Source organism: Phyllobates terribilis, unplaced genomic scaffold, assembly GCF_046119375.1.
Source record: "Phyllobates terribilis strain yellow unplaced genomic scaffold, ASM4611937v1 Scaffold_1__5_contigs__length_1240528914, whole genome shotgun sequence".
Taxonomy (NCBI): Eukaryota; Metazoa; Chordata; class Amphibia; order Anura; family Dendrobatidae; genus Phyllobates; species Phyllobates terribilis.
The window spans coordinates 784,869,393-784,891,342 of record NW_027362761.1 but is presented as its reverse complement, the minus strand read 5'-3'; the positions used below and the strand labels follow the sequence as shown (position 1 = coordinate 784,891,342).

Below are 21,950 nucleotides of genomic sequence, written 5' to 3'. Positions count from 1 at the left end.
TGCTTCGACTCGGCTGAGTCTCCTTGTCCTGCATCCCCGTTCTTATACTGCCCTGAGGCCCAGCTCCACCTGTGGGGAGCCATACCATCTAGCTGCCTTATCACCGGCCTCAGTGGACTGCGCAGCGCTGGTGAATATCATCAGAAACCATAGGTGGCGTCACAAACATTTTTATAAACTTAACATCTATCAACGCCTTTTTAAAGAGTGACCCCAGAGTACGGGCCCAGGAGCCGACCACCGCGACCTCCTTAAGGCTAAAGGCCCTGGTAACCGAGTCATCCCCATCCCCTGGGCTAGTCATACAACATTCCATTTTATTATAGGTGTATCTATATCACAGTGTATATATATGGGTATATCTGCCACCATCTGCATATTTGTGTGAATGTATGTAAATATACTATTCAACATTGAAATTGAAAGATCAAGAAGATGGAAAATTCAAGTAATAATGGAAATAACATGATCAATAAACATTTTAATGATATGCAAATGATGAAAAGATGGAAACAAAATTTTCAAAATATCTTAATTTTTTCAGTATTGAGTATGAGCACCACGTGCATAACTAAATGCACTAATGTGGCACCCCAGGGGTCTGGTTTTCCACAGTAATGTAATGTTATGTCTGAGAGCAGGTGGGAGGTCCTTTGGTCAGGGATCCTGTGCATGCCACACCTCCTGCCCAGTCTTGGGAGGGGAAGAACTTCCCCTGTATAAACCCTGGGCTGAGGCAGGGTTAGTCAGTCAAGGAGAGTAGAGACAAGAAACAGTCACAGGAAGAAACAGCAGAAGCTCAGTGGGAGCAATACTACTAGTGGGAGCAATACTACTACAAGTCAGGGGCTGGCAGCTGCAGAGCTCGCCCTGACTGAGAAGCTTTGTTACCGGACCCGGCGTCCGAGACTGTGGGGACTAACTCTTACCCAGCAGCAGAAGCCGACCGGCAGGGGATTTCAGGTACTCAGGCCCAGAAACCCGAAGGCACGGTCACACGCGTGGGACCAGCACCGCCATCGTGGAGCGGAAGCCATTAGAAGGCCCCGAGTCACCGGCCATACGGGTGAGCACCACACGGTACACTCAGGGACGTGGGCTACTTATATCCGCTTCTAGCAAGGTAGCCAGAAGAGTACAGTCAGTTTGGGAGGCCTACAACTCCGCCTGGCCAGGGGAGATCCCATCTGCTCAAGGACTGACCAGGCCCCGTTCACTAGCAAGTACTCCGGGAGGGTCTATCGTTGTTACCAGTAAAGACCCTGAATTACACCGCACCGTCTCTGAGTGGTTCCTGCTACCCCCATCATCCACATCTGCTGCCCTGAGGCCATACCCCTCCCGTTGGGGGTTATACCATCTACGCTGCACCATCCATCCACCGGCCTCAGCGGACTGTCTTGCAGCGGCAGCTCCATAGCTGCATTCAACGGGTGGCGTAGTCGTCCTACATCTACCGCTGTTACATCGCCGCTCAGTTTGACTCCCTGGGCACGGACCGGGTCACCGCCACGAGACTACAACCCTCAAGAGATCCGGCTCCGGGTAAGCTCCCGCGTGCGCAATGCAGCGCGACACAGGCCCAGGGGCGCGTCACTTACATGCCTTGTCATGCTATCAATGATATTCATGTTTATCTCAAGAATCTTCTGCTACACTGAATGCACTTGGGTGCACAAATCTTCAAGATCCGTTGCTGAAAGTTTTCTTTGCAATTGCTGATCAATGATGTTTCAGATGTACTCGATTGTAGACTAGACCAGAGACGCTACAGGCCATGATAGCACGTTTAGGCCACCCAAGGTGCTCACAGTAGCACATGTGGCTTTGCATTGTCTGGTTGAAAAATGTTTCCAGGGATGCTTTGGATACATGGCCGTACTACTGGTTCCATGATTGACACATTTTGTACGGCAAGAGAAATTAGATGTCACATACCAAGCCTAAGGCATCAAACAGTGTCTACAAAAACCAAGAAGACATTTGCACACAATTTTGCCATGAGCTGAGCTAGACATCCAGGTGCAGGTGTTCCACTGACCTCACACCACTGCTGTCATTGTGCAGAGGAAGACAGCAATGGAGGCTGGAATGGATGTCTATCCTCTTCTACTATGAGTCCCGCTTTTGTCTTGGATGCAATGATAGCTGGAGATTGGTCTGGAAAATATGTGGGCAACACCATGAAGAAGCCTTCACAAGGGAACTTCACACTGGTCCTATTTCGAGGACTATGCTGTGGAGTAACATAATGTACGGTAGTTGGACCACTGTAGTCTTCATTCCATGTACACTAACAGCTCGATGTTACATTAATTTGTAGTGGAACCAGTGGTATGGTCATTTCTCCGAAGTGTCCCAGGAGCCATTTTTCAACATGACAATGCCAGTCTGCATGTTGCTTTTGCTACTGTGAGCATCCAAAGTGGCTTAAATGTGCTAGCATAGCCTGCAGCGTCTCTAAACTTATGTCTACCATTGAGTACACCCGGGGCGTCATTGGTTGGCAATTGGAAAAGGAGCTACCAGCAGCATATCTTGATGATTTGCATGCACAAGTGTGGCAGAACATTCCTCAGACAACCATTAATAACTTCATTCATAGCATGCCAAGGTGTGTCGGTGTGTGTATTTCTATACGTGGTGCTTATCCTCAATACTGAATAAATTGAGATGTTTTGAAAAATTTTTCATAGTTTACCTATTATTAACATGTCTATCGATCCTGTGATTTTTAGAGTTCCCCAACTTTTCCTTCTTGTTGTTTCAATGTTGAGGAGTGTATGTTTGTCAGAGTGTGCACATGTGTATAACAATAAATTTTTGGATATTTTCATTTGAATAGTCCTACACTATAAGCATTTGTATGTTACCCCAATACACGTTACATTGTGTGCCAGTACCACCAAATTTAGGAAATCTATATGGGCCATTTATACACTGCTCAAAAAAATAAAGGTAACACTAAAATAAATCTTTATTTATTACATAGTGAAATGCGTTGAGAACAATAAAATATAAAAATGATCAATGTTAATCAAAATTAATATCCCATGGAGGTCTGGATTTGGAATGATACTTAAAATCTAAGTGGAAAATCAAATTACAGTCTGTGGTGCAACTTGGTGTTGGTGGATGGAACGAAACATGATGTCCCAGATGTGGACGATTGGATTCAGGTCTGGGGAACGGGCGGGCCAGTCCATAGCTTCAATGCCTTCATCTTGCAGAAACTGCTGACACACTTCAGCCACACAAGGACTAGCATTGTCATGCATTAGGAAGAACCCAGGGCCCACTGTACTTGCATATGGTCTCACAATGGTTCTGAGAATCTCATCCCAGTACCTAATGGCAGTCAGGGTAACTCTCGCTAGCACATGGCGGGCTGTGCGGCCCTCCAAAGAAATGCCTCCCCGCACCATTACTGACCCACTGCCAATCCGGTCATGCTGGAGGATGTTGCAGGCAAAACATTCTCCACGGTGTCTCCAGACTCTGTCATGTCTGTCACATGTGCTCAGTGTGAACCTGCTGTCATCCGTGAAGAGCACAGGGCGCAAATGTCGAATCTACCAATCGCCCTGCAAGGTGTTTGGCTGTAAGCTCAACACCCACTTGTGGATCTCGGGCCCCCATACCACCCTCATGAAGTCTGTTTCTGACAGTTTGAGCAGACACATGGATGTTAGTGGTCTGGTGGAGGTCATTTTGCAGGGTTCTGGCACTACTCCTCCTGTTCTTCCTCGCACAAAGGAGAAGGTAGCGGTCCTGCTGCTGGGTTGTTGCCCTCCTACGCCCCTTCCATGTCTCCTGGTATCTGCTCCATGCTCTGGACACTGTGCTGACAGTCACAGCTACCCTTCTTGCCACAGCTCGCATTGATATGCCATCCAGGATGAGCTGCACTACCTGAGCAACTTCTGTGGGTTGTAGACACCACCTCATGCTGCTGTACCTCTAGGGGTGAGAGCAATGACAAAATGCAAAAGGGACCAAAAGAACAGCCAAAAAGGATGAGGACAGAGAAATGGACTGTGGTCACCACCTGCAGAACCACTCCTTTATAGGGGGTGTCTTGCTAATTGCCTATCATTTCTACCAGTTGTCTGTTTCATTTGCACAACAGCAGGATAAATTGATTCACAATCAGTGTTGCTTCATAACTGGACAAATGGATTTCACAGAAGTGTGATTGACTTGGAGTTACATTGTGTTGTTTAAGTATTCCTTTTTTTTGGAGCAGTGTACTTCTACACATGAAAATTGGATGTTCTGTAATAAAAGGGCTTCTCATTCTTCTTAGAGTTAATTGTGTTTAAGCACAAATTGTACTTCTAACACAGAAAAAAATACATTGAATATCAAATGTACAGTAATAATAGTAATAAAATTTTAGAAAAAAAAATAACCAGCTGGACACACAAAGGACAAATACAAAAGCAAAAGCTGGCAATGCTTGCCGTAGTGATAAATGGGGACATGAGAGGAAATAATAATTGCAGAAATGAATATAAAAGCAAGACAATAAAATAACATAAAACTGTTCAACATGCCAGAATATGAAATAAAGGTTAATGGATGATGCAGTATAGAGATACCAGAGATAGGAAAGATTTAAAAAACTATACTATGTTCTACAAGATACCCAAGTGAGTTTATAATATATAGCGCTAGTATTGTCCCGAGTGATGCCAGCGTCTGTTCGAACACCACTGTGGATAGTAAGTATGAGCTTTATTACAAAGGTAAATCTTTATGGAGGATTAATGACTAGTAGAGTAAAACCACATAGCGTGTGCAATTTTCATTACAGTCTCCTATGGGTGCAGTAGCTTTTACCTGTCTCCATATTAATCCATTTGACACATTTGTAAAGCTTTTCTATTCCGGCAGGTGATAAAGAGTCCCAGCTCAGCTTGTGGTACTTCATGGAAATGGAAAATCTCTGTCACAGCCCTGCTGCTGGGCCTCTGGGGTTACAGCGATTTGCTCATGTTATTGTCATGGCTGTAGGCTCCTAAATAAAATAGTAAAAAGAAATATTCCAGCTGCTGAAAAAAACTCAATAATTAATCCACTGGATAAGATTACTTTATGATCTAAATATTCTAAAAAATTATGTAGAGATATAACAATTCTCAAAATGTTTCTTTTAATACAAATGTTTGTATCTTAAATCTTTCATAGTGCCCCAGAGGAAGTAAGAGAACAAGAAAGAAGGCCCTGATTCATCAAAACTTTTACCTCCAAAAATTGGAGTTGTGCCAACACAGCTTGTCTAATTCATGACGAACTGTGGCGTTCCCTATGCCAGGGACTGGAGGGATATTTCTGTCATGGCACACGGAGGCGCATGTCACTCACTAGATGCTCCAGATTCATGAAGTGGCATACACCCCTTCATGAATAAGGAGCTGCTGACTACATCAGGCCCCTCATCAAGACAAGCGAGAAAATTGTGGCCGAATGAAGTTTAGACTCATTAAAATTCAAGATTTAATTTAACTGGAGCATATCCCATTGCAAGGTTAGCTTTTCTAAGTAACTGTAGCCAATTACTGAGCTCAGACTGTGAGCTTTGTACCACTTCTTGTGAATCTGTAAGTTTGCATTTCATATCAGGGTCAGGAGTCAGAGATGGGGTAAGAACCTTTTGGCTATGACAGCCTCTCACTTGCTGTTTTGTTGCCTTAAGGTGGAGCTTGAGAAGACAATTGACAAAAGCCCGTAAGGGGCTGAAAGGTTTGTTGTAGTTCTCCTACATGTGGAATAAATGAACTGATTATATACACGTGAGTGCCGAGATATACCATATATAGACTGAGCACATTAGCAAAATACTAGGTAGTTATTCTGCATCAGCAAGGTCTCTCCCAGGCAAAGATTTAAAGCAGACTGGGGGCTTTTAAAATAAAGAAAACAATAGCAAAAACAGGCCACTTTTGATCTGATGAGAGGCCCACTTAAAAGAGGAGCTTTCACATCCTGTGTCCAATTCAACATGAAAAATTTGGTGAAAGGTCTTCTTTAAGATACGCTGCTCAAGTTCTTTTGAGGAAGCATCAAGAATTGGGCAATGTTGAGGACCGTAGACACAGTAGTCAGTAAAATGAAATTTAGGGCAGTAGAGCGAAAACACATGTTTAGTTCCCTTTGAACTCTAAAGATGTCCAACAGTGCCTCAGATCAGATCTGGCAGCAAACAGTGGGACCCAACTACACCCATCTACTGTTCGGAGAAGTTTGGCCAGAAGTGGCCTTCATGGAAGAGTTGTGGCTAAAAACTGTACCTTCAACATGGAAACAAGGCCAAATGACTCAACGATGCAGAAAAACATAAAATTTAGGCTATAGAAAAATGTTAGCAGGTGCTCTGAACTGATGAGTCAAACTGTGAAATATTTAACTGTAATAGAAGGCAGTTTGTTCACTGAAGGGCTTGGAGAGCAGTACATTTAGTAGTGTCTGCAGGCAGGGTCGGACTGGGGTGTCTGGGGCCCACAGGGAGAACTGACTCTAGGGGCCCACCTACAGCCATATGCAAATATCTGTTATCCGCTATCCCTGTTATAGTGGAGCATTGACTGGCGGCTCCTGCACATCTACTGTGCGACACTAACTGGGGTGTACAATTACGGTAGTTTGCATTAAAGGGCTTCTTTGGTTAAAACAAGTTATCACCGATCCATGGGCTCTACAGGATAGGTGGTAACTTATTGATCGTTTGGGTCCGAACATTGGAAAACGCACCTATCAGAAGAATGGGGAAGTTTTATCCCTGACAGGACACTTATCCCCATTTTAAAATGCAGCGGCAGGTGGGATGTCTGACCGCAGCTCCATTCATTCTCTTGGGGGCTTCCAAAAAAGAGCAGCGCTCACAGCCACTTTAGGAATGAATGGATCAGTGGTCGCATCTCACATGAGCTCCAGTCTAATGGGGAGAAAAACTCCACATTCTGCCAATTGTGTCCCAGCAGTCAGACCCCCACCAATCAATATTATCACTGATCCTGTGGAGAGGTGATTACTTGTTTTCACCGGAGAACCCCTGTAAGTGCATCTCTGCCGCTCTGGTCCAAGTATTTAATCTCTAAGGCCACGGCCCCACTATCAGTATTTGGTCAGTATCCGGTCAGTATTTTTTCTCAGGAGCCAAAACTAGATGAGGAACAATCAGACAAAAGGTATAATAGAAACAAGTGCACCAATTCTGTATTTATCACCCACTACTTGTTTTGGCAGCGACTCCTGAGAAAAAATACTAACCAAATACTGATGGTGGGGCTGTGGCCTAATGGAAAAAAATCTTTTCCTAGTTAATATCAGCAAGAACAAAATGACTGGCATACACAACACAGTCCACTATATCAACACCAATAATACCACATACAAAAGGGACAAATATCGCCACACCATGACTAGATCACATATTACCACCACATAGTGACTGAATAATACCACATACAAGGAACAAATACGGCCACACCATGACCAGACCACATATTACCACCCCAAAGTGACCAAATACTACAATACTGATCCTGAATACAAACCACAATACTAACAACACTGTTATTGCCACCAGCGACATTATACACAGGAGCTCTGTATATAGTGTTAGTGTACAGGTAACACAGTGATCACCAGTGACATTATACACAGGAGCTCTGTATATAGTGTCATTGTACAGGTAATACACTGATCACCAGTGATATTATACACAGGAGCTCTGTATATAGTGTTCGTGTACAGGTAATAAATACAGTGATCACCAGTGATATTATACACAGGAGCTCTGTATATAGTGTCAGTGTACAGGTAACACAGTGATCACCAGTGACATTATAAACAGCAGCTCTGTATATAGTGTACAGGTAATACAGTGGTCACCAGTGACATTATACACAGAAGCTCTGTATATAGTGTATACGTAATACAGTGATCACCAGTGACATGCACAGGAGCTCTGTATATACTATACACACGTGATCAGAATTGTTGGTAGCCCTCATTTAATGAAAGAAAAACCCACAATGGTCACAGAAATGACTTGAATCTGACAAAAGTAATAATAAATTTAAAAATCTATGAAAATGAAGAAATGAAAGTCAGACATTGCTTTTCTGCTTCCACAGAATTTAAAAAAAAATTAAACTCATGAAATAGGCCTGGAAAGAAATTATGGTACCCCTGAAAATAATGTGACAAAAGGGACATGTTAAATCAAGTTGTGCCCACTAATTAGCATCACAGGTGTCTACAATCTTGTAATCAGTCAGTGGGCCTGTATATGACGCGCCCCCTGGGCCTGTGTTGTGCAGGGGAACCTGGAACCGGGCCTATTGTAGAATGCTGGGGGTTGTAGACTCCGTGTGGCGGTGACCCGGTCCGTGCCCAGGGTGGTCAAACCAGTGGCAGTCTTAATGTATAGCAAATGTCCGACAACGCCACCCGTGAATTGCGGTCAGTGGGGACCGCCGCTGCGCTGCCGACCGCTGAGGCTGATGTTGTTTGCGCAGCCGAGTATGGGATAACTCCCCACGGGAGAAGTATTGCCTCAGGGCAGCTAATGTGAGAGATGATGGGAGTGATGGTGTGAGGGTCCCAGTGCTAATGGTGCTGGTGCGGCAAGGAATCAGAGAGACGTGAGGTGCAGTTCAGGGTCTTTACTGATGGTACAAGGCAGACCCTCCCGGGAGTACTGGCTAGTATAAGGGGCCTGGTCAGTCTGCGAGCAAGCAGGAGTTCCCCTGGCCAGGTGGAGTTGTAGGCCTCCCCGTTTATCTGCACTCTTCCTGGCTACCTTGCTGTCAGCGGTTACAAGTAGCCCACGTCCCTGAGTATACCGTGTGGCGCTCACCCGTATGGCTGGTGACTTGGGGCCTTCTGTTAGCCTCCGCTCCTGGATGGCGGCGCTGGTCCCTTCTTTGTGACTGAGCCTCCGGGCTTCTATGGCCAGAGGACCTGGAATCCCCTGCCGGCTGGTTTCTGCTGCTGGGTATATATCAGTCCCCACAACCTCGAACTCCTGTGTCCGGTTTTAGTAACTTCAGCCAGGGCGAGCTATATCTCTGCTCACAGCCCCTGGTCTTCAGCTGCTGCTCCTACAGAGCTCCTGATGTATCTTTTCCTGTGTCTGCAGCTTCACTCTCTACCCGCCCCAGACCCAGTTTATAAGGGCAGATTCCTCCCCTCCCAGGTCTGGGTGGGCAGTGTTGCATGCTTAGGGCTCCTGACCAGAGAAACCTCCCACTTGCTCTCAGACATAATATCTCTATTACTGTGGCAACCAGACCCCTGGGGTGTCACATATATAGGGCTACAGATACTCACTGTGAGGTTTGGTAACATGGTGTTTACCACACTCAACATGCACCAGAGGAAGCAAAGGAAAGAGTTGTCTCGGGAGATTAGAAAGAAAGTTATAGAAAAGCATGTTAAAGGTAAAGGTTATAAGACCATCTCCAAGCAGCTTTATGTTCCTTTGACTACAGTGTCACATATTATTCAGAAATTTAAGATCTATGGGACTGTACCCAACCTCCCTGGACGTGGCCACAGGAGGAAAATTGATGACAAATCAAAGAGACGGATAATATGAATGGTAACAAAAGAGCCCAGGATAACTTCTAATGAGATTAAAGGTGAACTTCAAGCTCAAGGAACATCAGTGTCAGATCGCACCATCTGTCATTGTTTGATCCAAAGCGGACTTCATGGGAGACGACCAAGGAGAACACCATTGTTGAAAAAAAAAAAAAAAAAAAAAGCCAGACTGGAATTTGCCAAACTACATGTTGACAAGCCACAAAGCTTCTGGGAGAATGTCCTATGGACAGATGAGACAAAAATGGAAGTTTTTGGCAAGGCACATCAGCTCTATGTTCACAGACAGAAAAATGAAGCATATCAAGAAAAGAACACTGTCCCTACTGTGAAACATGGGGGAGGCTGTTATGTTCTGGGGCTGCTCTGCTGCATCTGGCACAAGGTGTCTTGAATCTCTGCAGGGTACAATGAAATCTCAAGACTATCAAGGGATTCTAGTGAGAAATGTGCTGCCCAGTGTCAGAAAGCTTGGTATCAGTCACAGGTCATGGGTCTTGCAACAGGATAATGACCCAAGAATGGCTAAGAGGAAAATATTGGACTATTCTGAAGTGGCCTTCTATGAGCCCTGACCTAAATCCTATTGAGCATCTTTGGAAAGAGCTGAAACACGGAAAAGGCAACCTTCAAACACGAGACAACTGTAGCAGTTTGCTCATGAGGAGTGGGCCAAAATACCTGTGGAGAGGTGCAGAAGTCTCATTGACAGTTACAGGAATCCTTTGATTGCAGTGATTGCCTCAAAAAGTTGTTCAACAAAATATTAAGTTAAGAAGAACCATCATTTCTGTCCAGGCCTATTTCATGAGGTTAATTTTTTTTTAAATTCTGTGGAAGCAGAAAAGCAATGTCTGACTTTCATTTGTTCATTTTCAAAAGTTTGTAATTTATCAGATTCAAGTTATTTCTGTGACCATTGTGGGTTTTTCTTTCATGAAACGAGGGGTACCAACAATTTTGACCACGTGTGTAGTGTAAGTGTACATGTAATACACTGACTCACCTGTGACGTCTCTAGGTGAAGTCCTTCATCTTCGCTTTTCTTCTTCATCAGGCACAGACGGCCATCACTTCTTCCAGCCAGGAATCGACTATGCAGAAAATAACACACAGTTATCAATAACTGATCTCTTCTAGAGAATATTCCCACTCCCCCCCGACTTCTACGCTACACCAGTTGAAGAAAAAAAGCAACATAGTGCCATCCAGCACAGTAACAGGACTCCTCTTTTGTCCCATCCCATGGAAAACAGTTTCCTAAAAAGTAAATTATATTACTGAAGTAATAATGTAATAATAATAATTGGAATCTAAAGTAATAATGTTCCCCACTGGCCACCATAAACTAATAAAGTATGTTCCTCAATCTGGCCCCCAAACAGTAATTAAGTCCCTTGTCCAGCCAGGCACCCCCATATGTCCCTTCTGGCCCCCATATGTCCAGGGTGGCCTCTCCATATATTTATCCTAGCCCACATGTATCGAGCCTGCCCTCCCCCCTCCATATATCCATCCTAGTCCCCATGTGGCCAGACTGCCCCCCCCCACATATCCATCCTTGCCTCCATGTTTCCAGCCTGCCCCTCCATATATCCATCCTGGACTCCATGTATCCATCCTGACACCCCCCTGCATATATCCCTTCTGGCCCCCATTTGTCCAGTTTGACCCCTCCATATATTTATCCTAGCACACGTGTATCGAGCCTGTCCCCTCCCATATACCCATCCTAGCCCCCCATGTGGCCAGCCTGCCCCCCCCACATATCCATCCTTGCCTCCATGTTTCCAGCCTGCCTCTCCATATATCCATCCTGGACTCCATGTGTCCAGCCTACCCTCTATATATCCATCCTGCCCCCCCCTGCATATATCCATCCTGACACCTCCCCATATATCCATCCTGCCCCCCCATATATCCATCCTGGACTCCATGTGTCCAGCCTGCCCCACCCATATATCCATGTGTCCAGCCTGCTCCCCCTACATATCCATCCTGGCCTCCATGTGTCCAGCCTGCCTCCTCATATATCCATCCTGACACCCCCCATATATCCAGCGTGCCCCTCCATATATTTATGTTAGCCCACGTGTATCAAGCCTGCCCATCCACATATCCATCCTAGCCCCCCATGTGTCCAGCCTGTCCCCCCCCATATATCCATCCTGGCCTCCATGTGTTCAGCCTGCCCCCCCCATAGATCCATCCTGGCCTCCATGTGTCCAGATTGCCCCCTCCCATATATCCATCCTGGCCTCCATGAGTCCAGCCTGCCCCCCCATGTATCCATCCTGGCCTCCCATGTGTCCATCCTGCCCCCCCATATATCCGTCCTGGCCTCCCATGTGTCCAGCGTGCCCCCCCCATATATCCATCCTGACCTCCATACGTCCAGCCTGCCCCCCATATATCATCCTGGCCTCCATGAGTCCAGCCTGCCCCCCCATATATCCATCCTGCCCACCCCCCCTTTGCCTGGGTCCAGCCAGGGTCCCCCCTTGTGTGTCCAACCAGGGTCCCCCCTTGTGTGTCCAGCCAGGGTCCCCCCTTGTGTGTCCAGCCAGGGTCCCCCCTTGTGTGTCCAGGCAGGGTTCCCCCTTGTGTGTCCAGACGGGGTTCCCCCTTGTGTGTCCATACGGGTTCCCCCCTTGTGTGTCCAGCTGGGTTTCCCCCCTTGTGTGTCCATCCAGCTGGGCTTCCCCCCTTGTGTGTCCATCCAGCTGGGCTTCCCCCCTTGTGTGTCCGTCCAGCTGGGCTTCCCCCCTTGTGTGTCCGTCCAGCTGGGCTTCCCCCCTTGTGTGTCCGTCCAGCTGGGCTTCCCCCCTTGTGTGTCCGTCCAACTGGGCTTCCCCCTTGTGTGTCTGTCCAGCTGGGCTTCCCCCCTTGTGTGTCTGTCCAGCTGGGCTTCCTCCCTTGTGTGTCTGTCCAGCTGGGCTTCCCCCCTTGTGTCCAGCCTGCCCCCCCATATATCCGTCCTGGCCTCCCATGTGTCCAGCATGCCCCCCCATATATCCATCCTGACCCCCATCCTGAACCCCAGACGGGGTTCCCCCCTTGTGTGTCCATACGGGGTTCCCCTTTGTGTGTCCATCAGGGGTTCCCCCCTTGTGTGTCCAGCTGGGTTTCCCCCCTTGTGTGTCCATCCAGCTGGGCTTCCCCCCTTGTGTGTCCGTCCAGCTGGGCTTCCCCCCTTGTGTGTCCGTCCAGCTGGGCTTCCCCCCTTGTGTGTCCGTCCAGCTGGGCTTCCCCCCTTGTGTGTCCGTCCAGCTGGGCTTCCCCCTTGTGTGTCCGTCCAACTGGGCTTCCCCCTTGTGTGTCTGTCCAGCTGGGCTTCCCCCCTTGTGTGTCTGTCCAGCTGGGCTTCCCCCCCTTGTGTGTCTGTCCAGCTGGGCTTCCCCCCTTGTGTGTCTGTCCAGCTGGGCTTCCCCCCTTGTGTGTCTGTCCAGCTGGGCTTCCCCCCTTGTGTGTCTGTCCAGCTGGGCTTCCCCCCTTGTGTTTCTGTCCAGCTGGGCTTCCCCCCTTGTGTGTCTGTCCAGCTGGGCTTCCCCCCCTTGTGTGTCTGTCCAGCTGGGCTTCCCCCCTTGTGTGTCTGTCCAGCTGGGCTTCCCCCCTTGTGTGTCTGTCCAGCTGGGCTTCCCCCCTTGTGTTTCTGTCCAGCTGGGCTTCCCCCCTTGTGTGTCTGTCCAGCTGGGCTTCCCCCCTTATGTGTCTGTCCAGCTGGGCTTCCCTCCTTGTGTGTCTGTCCAGCTGGGCTTCCCACCTTGTGTGTCTGTCCAGCTGGGCTTCCCTCCTTGTGTGTCTGTCCAGCTGGGCTTCCCTCCTTGTGTGTCTGTCCAGCTGGGCTTCCCACCTTGTGTGTCTGTCCAGCTGGGCTTCCCACCTTGTGAGTCTGTCCAGCTGGGCTTCCCTCCTTGTGTGTCTGTCCAGCTGGGCTTCCCCCCTTGTGTGTCTGTCCAGCTGGGCTTCCCTCCTTGTGTGTCTGTCCAGCTGGGCTTCCCACCTTGTGTGTCTGTCCACTGTCCAGCTGGGATTCCCCCCTTGTGTGTCCAGCCAGGGGCCCAGACCATTACACACACACACACACACACACACACACATACACCTCTTACCTTCCTGCGATCCCGTGCGCCGTCCTCCTTCTCCTGAGTTGCGCGCCTCCTTCACAGCAGGCGCATGACGATGACGTCATAAGCCGGCCGGCGAAGGGAGACGCGCAGCTTCAGCTGCTTCACAGGGACGTGCGCCGCGGTGGTTCAGGTAATGAACGCCGCGTGCGCGCGTCCCCGCATACACTGTGCCTGCGCTTTTAAAGGGCCCTTGCCCCTTAAAACAGCAGGATTTTTTTTTGCTCTCTTCTCCCCCTCTCCTCTGCAGCAGGGGGTGGGGCCCACCGGGAAAATTCCCGGTATCCCGCCAGCCCAGTCCGACCCTGTCTGCAGGCAGCAGTGAAGCATGGTGCAGGTTCCTTGTAAGTTTGGGGTGCATTGAAGTTGATGATTTGGTCATGATTAATGATGTCCTCAGTGGTGGGAACGATCCTCAATAGTGAGAAATGCAGGCAGAAACTTCAGTGTAAAGAAGAACAAGGAGTCCTGGAAGTGATGATATGGCTCCCACACAGCCCTGATTGCAAAATCAATAAGTCTGTCTGGGATGATATGAAGTGACAGAAGGATTTAAGCAAGTTATATTCAGAGAAGATTTGTATTCTCAGAGATGTTCGAAACAACTTCCCTGCTGAGTTCCTTCAAAACTATGTGCAAGTGTACCTAGAAGAATTAATTCTGCTTTGAGGGCAAAAGGATGTGATACCAAATATTGATTTCATTTAGATTTATTTTTTGTTCATTCATTTGCATTTTTTTAATCAAAAAAAATAAACTATTAGCACTATTCATTTATGAACGCATCCTTACTTTGCAGCATTTTATTCACACCTGCCTAAAAATTTTGCACAGAACTGTATGTGCATATATATACTGTATATATATATATGTGTATATATATATATATATATATATATATATACTTATATATGCATATATATGCATATATATATGCATATATATATATAATCCCCGCAATATATATACATACAGTACAGACCAAAAGTTTGGACACACCTCATTCAGATTTTTCTGTATTTTCATGACTATGAAAATTGTACATTCACACTGAAGGCATCAAAACTATGAATTAACACATGTGGAATTATATACTTAACAAAAAAGTGTGAAACAACTGAAAATAAGTTTTATATTCTAGGTTCTTCAAAGTAGCCACCTTTTGCTTTGATGACTGCTTTGCACACTCTTGGCATTCTCTTGATGAGCTTCAAGAGGTAGTCACCGGAAATGGTTTTCACTTCACAGGTGTGCCCTGTCAGGTTTAATAAGTGGGATTTCTTGCCTTGTAAATGGGGTTGGGATCATCAGTTGTGTTGTGCAGAAGTCTGGTGGATACACAGCTGATAGTCCTACTGAATAGACTGTTAGAATTTGTATTATGGAAAGAAAAAAGCAGCTAAGTAAAGAAAAACGAGTGGCCATCATTACTTTTAAGAAATGAAGGTCTGTCAGTCCGAAAAATTGGCAAAACTTTGAAAGTGTCCCCAAGTGCAGTTGCAAAAACCATCAAGCGCTACAAAGAAACTGGCTCACATGAGGGCCAGTATAAATGTAAGAAAAAAACTGGCTTCCAGGAAAAAATGACAAAGAGCATAGTGTCATGCTCGAAACGCGTAGCTGGATCCTATGATGCGATTTATCCATTGAATTTTTATCTTATTACTAGTGTTGAGCGATACCTTCCGATATCGGGAAATATCGGATCGGATTGGATCGGACCGATACCGAAAAAGTATCGGATATCGCCGATTCCGATACCGGAAACCAATGCAAGTCAATGGGACATAAATATCGGAATTAAAATAAACCCTTTCTTTCCTTGTAGGTTATTTCTACATGAAGGAAAACAACTAAGAATAATGTAGAATGTATTGGGGGAGGTGGGGGAGACAATAAAGGCATAGAGCAGGGGCGGAACTACCGACCGTGCAGCCGGTTCATTGAACGGGGGCCCCGAGGGAGAGGGGGCCCCTCCAGCCTCCAGCAGGGCCGCCATCAGGGCATGTCTGCCCTGACTCCAGTGTGGGGCCCGGCCGGTAGGGGCCCCCTCGGAGCCCCCCCTCTTGTGCGTCTCTCTCCTCATGGGGCCCCCGGCCCCATGCTAAGCGCCGGGTCCGGTACATCAGCGCTGCGCTGCTCTGCTGTGGCAGCGCCTTTATGATTCCCCTGACTTCCGGTCATGTGACCGCGCCGTCACATGACCGGAAGTCAGGAGAACCTGGTGTCAGCGATTTGGACGAGCGCCAGGATTCTGCAGGGATCGCATGGGGGTAAGTATAACAAGTTTTATTTTTTTTTTTTAAATACAATTAACTAGGAGTGGGGGGAAATGGGAGATGCACATGGGGGGGAAGGGGAATGGGAGATGCACATATGGGGGGGGGGGGGGGGGATGGGAGATGCACATATGGGGGGGGGGGGGGGGGATGGGAGATGCACATATGGGGGGGGGGGGGATGGGAGATGCACATGGGGGGGAAGGGGAATGGGAGATGCACATATGGGGGGGGAAATGGGAGATGCACATATGGGGGGGGGAAATGGGAGATGCACATATGGGGGGGGGGAAATGGGAGATGCACATATGGGGGGGGAAATGGGAGATGCACATATGGAGGGGGGGGGGAAATGGGAGATGCACATATGGGGGGGGAATGGGAGATGAACATGGGGGGGGAATGGGAGATGCACATGGGGGTAGGGGGATGAGAGAGGTGCACATGGGGGGAGGGGGATGAGAGGTGCACATGTGGGGGAGGGGGATGAGAGAGGTGCACATGTGGGGGAGGGGGATGAGAGAGGTGCACATGTGGGGGAGGGGGATGAGAGAGGTGCACATGTGGGGGAGGGGGATGAGAGAGGTGCACATGTGGGGGAGGGGGATGAGAGAGGTGCACATGTGGGGGATGAGAGAGCTGCACATGGGGGGGTGGTGAGAGCTGCACATGTGGGGGGATGAGAGATGCACATGGGGAGGGGGATGAGAGATGTGCACATGGGGGGGATGAGAGCTGCACATGGGGGAATTGGGAGAAAATGAGCTGCACATGGGGGAATTGGGAGTAGGGGGATAATGAGCTGCACATAATGAATGTGGGGTGGGGGAGAGTAAATGATGATGGGGTGGGGAGAGCACGGACATGATATAATGAATTGGGGCAGGGGGTGCATGTAAATAATGAATGCGGGGAGCAGGAAGTATAGAGTAGGGGGCGTTGCGGATGCAGGAGTGTAACTGGTAACAAATTGGTGGAAAGAGTAGAGGTTCTAATTAAATTATATATTAAGTGCCTATTTACAGTTAATGGGGGCACCGTGGTGGATTACAATTTATATTTGGAATGGTGGGTGGCATAATAACTATATATTAATGGTGGGTGCACGTCTGTATTCAGCTGCGTAATGTAGAAGTTGGGGAATGTGCTCTAGATAACTGTGTTATTTTATGCAGAGACGAGTCCTGGCTGGAAGACGTGATGGCGGTCTGTGCTGGATGAAGGAGAAAAGCGTAGCTGAAGGACTTCACCTAGAGACGTCACCAGTGAGTCAGTGTATTACATGTACACTTACACTATATACTATGTACCGGGCTCCTGTGTATAATGTCACTGGTGATCACTGTATTACCTGTACACTGACACTATATACAGAGCTCCTGTGTATAATGTCACTGGTGATCACTGTATTACCTGTACACTGACACTATATACAGAGCTCCTGTGTATAATGTCACTGGTGATCACTAGATTACCTGGACACTTAAATTATACATACCATGTATAGAGCTCCCGTGTATAATGACACTTATGGTAATATTAGTAATGTGGTGGTAATATTAGTAATGTAGTGGTAATATGTGGTCTGGTCATGGTGTGGCAGTTTTTCTTCCTTCTGTGTGGTATTATTCGGTCACTATGTTGTGGTAATATGTGGTCTGGTCATGGTGTGGCGGTATTCCCTGTATGTGGTATTATTGGTCATTTAAAAAAAAATGTATATGACACATTCCCTTAAAGAAAACGAAATAAAAATATATCTAAAAAGAGTATTGGATGTTTTAAGAAAATTTTAATAGGTTAGAGTAGGGCCCGGCCAGAAGAGTCTACCTTATCGTGGTGGCGGCTTTAAAAATCTTTTGGCCAAAACAAAAGCTGCTGGCTATGTATGTGCCGCCGTCACATGGCCGAACGTCAGGAGAACCTGGTGGCAGCGACGTGGACGAGCGCCAGGATTCTGCAGGGATTGCATGGGGGTAAGTATAACAAGTTTTATTTTTTTTAAATACAATTAATTAACTAGGAACGGGGGGGATGAGATGCACGGGGGGGTGAGAGATGCACATGGGGGGGGGGGTGAGAGATGCACATGGGGGGGGGTGAGAGATGCACATGGGGGGGGGTGAGAGATGCACATGGGGGGGGATGAGAGATGCACATGGGGGGGATGAGAGATGCACATGGGGGGCGATGAAAGATGCACATGGGGGGCGATGAAAGATGCACATGGGGGGCGATGAAAGATGCACATGGGGGGGGATGAGAGATGCACATGGGGGGGTTATGTTTACATAACTTTGTTGCCTTATGAAGGGCAGGGGGGGGCCCCAAAAATTTCTTGCACAGGGGCCCACTACAGTCTGTGTCCGCCCCTGGCATAGAGGTTTAGCCCAGTCAAATGGAATAGCAGGAATTACTATTTTTTTATTATGTTCTGAGTTACGGAAATATTAACTATGTTAAGTATTTTTATATTTTGTCAGATATTTATGTTTCACTACTTCCATGCTCTTCACCTTCTTTTTTCCTTCTCCCACACTTTCTCCTTCATCATCCTCAGCATCTTTTTCATCCACTTCTTCTTCACCTTCTTCTTCTTCACCTTCTTCGTATTATTCTTTTTTTTACATTCTTCATATTCTACTTCTTCATCTTCTTCATATTCTTCTTCTTCATCATATTCTTATTTGTGACAGGCATTCCTGTAGTTGTTATCTATAAAAGGTTGGACATTACACCTTTCGTTCTGCCCGTCACAAAAGATTTACAACAGGATTTGTCCGCGTTCAGTTTGGCCTGCAGCAGCAGGTCTTTTCCAGGGGCACCACAAGGAGGAACGGACTCACCCCCATACACTGCTTAGTCATCTTCTGCTTATAATTTAGATATTATCTTTTGCTCTGATTTTTAGTCTTATGCTTAATGTTCTTCCGCTTTTTGTTCTGCAGCTTCTTGTATTTCTGCTTCTTGGTTTTCTGTCTCTTGTTCTTCTGTATCTTGGTGCTTGTCTTCTCTTCTTTGTCTTCTTGGTCAACTTCTTCAGGGTCATCTTCTTGGTCTTCTTCGGGGTGGTCTTCAGGGTCGTCGTCTTCGGGGGTCCTCGTCTTCGGGGTCCTCGTCTTCTTCGGGTTGGTCTTCTGGGTCCTCGTCTTCGGGGTCCTCGTCTTCTTCGGGGTGGTCTTCAGGGTCCTCGTCTTCTTCGGGGTGGTCTTCAGGGTCCTCGTCTTCAGGGTCATTGTCTTCGGGGTCCTCGTCTTCTTAGGGTTGGTCTTCAGGGTCCTCGTCTTCAGGGTCCTCGTCAGGGAGATCCAGAGTGATTACCAAGAACCATTTCAAAAAGCTTGAACTTGGAAATGTAGCAGAAGGTACAAGAAAGCTGAGGAACTACCGAGGACCAGCTGACGGTACTGGAACCCGGATGGGTAGCAGAAGGTACAAGAGCCAATGGAACTACCGAGGACCAGCTGATGTTACTGGAACTCGGTTACTAAGCAGGAGGTACCTGTGCCAGAAAGCACTACCAAGGACCAGCAGACGTTGGTGGAACTTGGATACCGAGAAGGAGGCACCTAATCCAAAGGCACTGCCGAGAACCAGCTGACGGTACTGGAACCCGGATGGGTAGCAGAAGGTACCCATGTAAAAAAAAGTTCAAGGCCGCGAGCCGGCCGCAGTTACCAAAACCCACAGTCCTACAGGGGGTGCTTGTCCTATTGGCACTATGGAACCAGCCTTCATTGCCAGATCCCGCAGCCCACATAGGAGTCACCTAAACTGCAGGCACCATAGAGTCGGCTAACCCGACCGCAACACGACAGGACAACGCATTGGAGGCAAAGTGACGTTGACACTACCCGGAAACAGCTGGCGTGCTGGAACCAGGCTGGGCAGGAGGGAGTACCCGTGCCAAAGACACTGCCGAGAACCAGCTGACGGTACTGGAACCCGGATGGGTAGCAGAAGATACAAGAGCAAATGGAACTACCGAGGACCAGCTGACGGTACTGGAACCCGGATGGGTAGCAGAAGGTACAAGAGCCAATGGAACTACCGAGGACCAGCTGATGTTACTGGAACTCGGTTACTAAGCAGGAGGTACCTGTGCCAGAAAGCACTACCAAGGACCAGCAGACGTTGGTGGAACTTGGATACCGAGAAAGAGGCACCTAATCCAAAGGCACTGCCGAGAACCAGCTGACGGTACTGGAACCCGGATGGGTAGCAGAAGGTACCCATGTAAAAAAAAGTTCAAGGCCGCGAGCCAGCCGCAGTTACCAAAACCCACAGTCCTACAGGGGGTGCTTGTCCTATTGGCACTATGGAACCAGCCTTCATTGCCAGATCCCGCAGCCCACATAGGAGTCACCTAAACTGCAGGCACCATAGAGTCGGCTAACCCGACCGCAACACGACAGGACAACGCATTGGAGGCAAAGTGACGTTGACACTACCCGGAAACAGCTGGCGTGCTGGAACCAGGCTGGGCAGGAGGGAGTACCCATGCCAAAGACACTGCCGAGAACCAGCTGACGGTACTGGAACCCGGATGGGTAGCAGAAGATACAAGAGCAAATGGAACTACCAAGGACCAGCTGACGGTACTGGAACCCGGATGGGTAGCAGAAGGTACAAGAGCCAATGGAACTACCGAGGACCAGCTGATGTTACTGGAACTTGGTTACTAAGCAGGAGGTACCTGTGCCAGAAAGCACTACCAAGGACCAGCAGACGTTGGTGGAACTTGGATACCGAGAAGGAGGCACCTAATCCAAAGGCACTGGCGAGAACCAGCTGACGGTACTGGAACCCGGATGGGTAGCAGAAGGTACCCATGTAAAAAAAAGTTCAAGGCCGCGAGCCAGCCGCAGTTACCAAAACCCACAGTCCTACAGGGGGTGCTTGTCCTATTGGCACTATGGAACCAGCCTTCATTGCCAGATCCCGCAGCCCACATAGGAGTCACCTAAACTGCAGGCACCATAGAGTCGGCTAACCCGACCGCAACACGACAGGACAACGCATTGGAGGCAAAGTGACGTTGACACTACCCGGAAACAGCTGGCGTGCTGGAACCAGGCTGGGCAGGAGGGAGTACCCGTGCCAAAGACACTGCCGAGAACCAGCTGACGGTACTGGAACCCGGATGGGTAGCAGAAGATACAAGAGCAAATGGAACTACCAAGGACCAGCTGACGGTACTGGAACCCGGATGGGTAGCAGAAGGTACAAGAGCCAATGGAACTACCGAGGACCAGCTGATGTTACTGGAACTTGGTTACTAAGCAGGAGGTACCTGTGCCAGAAAGCACTACCAAGGACCAGCAGACGTTGGTGGAACTTGGATACCGAGAAGGAGGCACCTAATCCAAAGGCACTGCCGAGAACCAGCTGACGGTACTGGAACCCGGATGGGTAGCAGAAGGTACCCATGTAAAAAAAAGTTCAAGGCCGCGAGCCAGCCGCAGTTACCAAAACCCACAGTCCTACAGGGGGTGCTTGTCCTATTGGCACTATGGAACCAGCCTTCATTGCCAGATCCCGCAGCCCACATAGGAGTCACCTAAACTGCAGGCACCATAGAGTCGGCTAACCCGACCGCAACACGACAGGACAACGCATTGGAGGCAAAGTGACGTTGACACTACCCGGAAACAGCTGGCGTGCTGGAACCAGGCTGGGCAGGAGGGAGTACCCGTGCCAAAGACACTGCCGAGAACCAGCTGACGGTACTGGAACCCGGATGGGTAGCAGAAGATACAAGAGCAAATGGAACTACCGAGGACCAGCTGACGGTACTGGAACCCGGATGGGTAGCAGAAGGTACAAGAGCCAATGGAACTACCGAGGACCAGCTGATGTTACTGGAACTCGGTTACTAAGCAGGAGGTACCTGTGCCAGAAAGCACTACCAAGGACCAGCAGACGTTGGTGG

The 21,950-nt window shown here is 48.2% G+C and overlaps 1 protein-coding gene across 2 annotated transcripts in view; it reads left to right on the top strand.

Annotated features, from left to right (window-relative positions):
• Positions 1–21,950, top strand: part of RASGEF1B (RasGEF domain family member 1B) — a 690,877-nt gene that overhangs the window by 125,912 nt on the left and 543,015 nt on the right. The window lies entirely within an intron of this gene.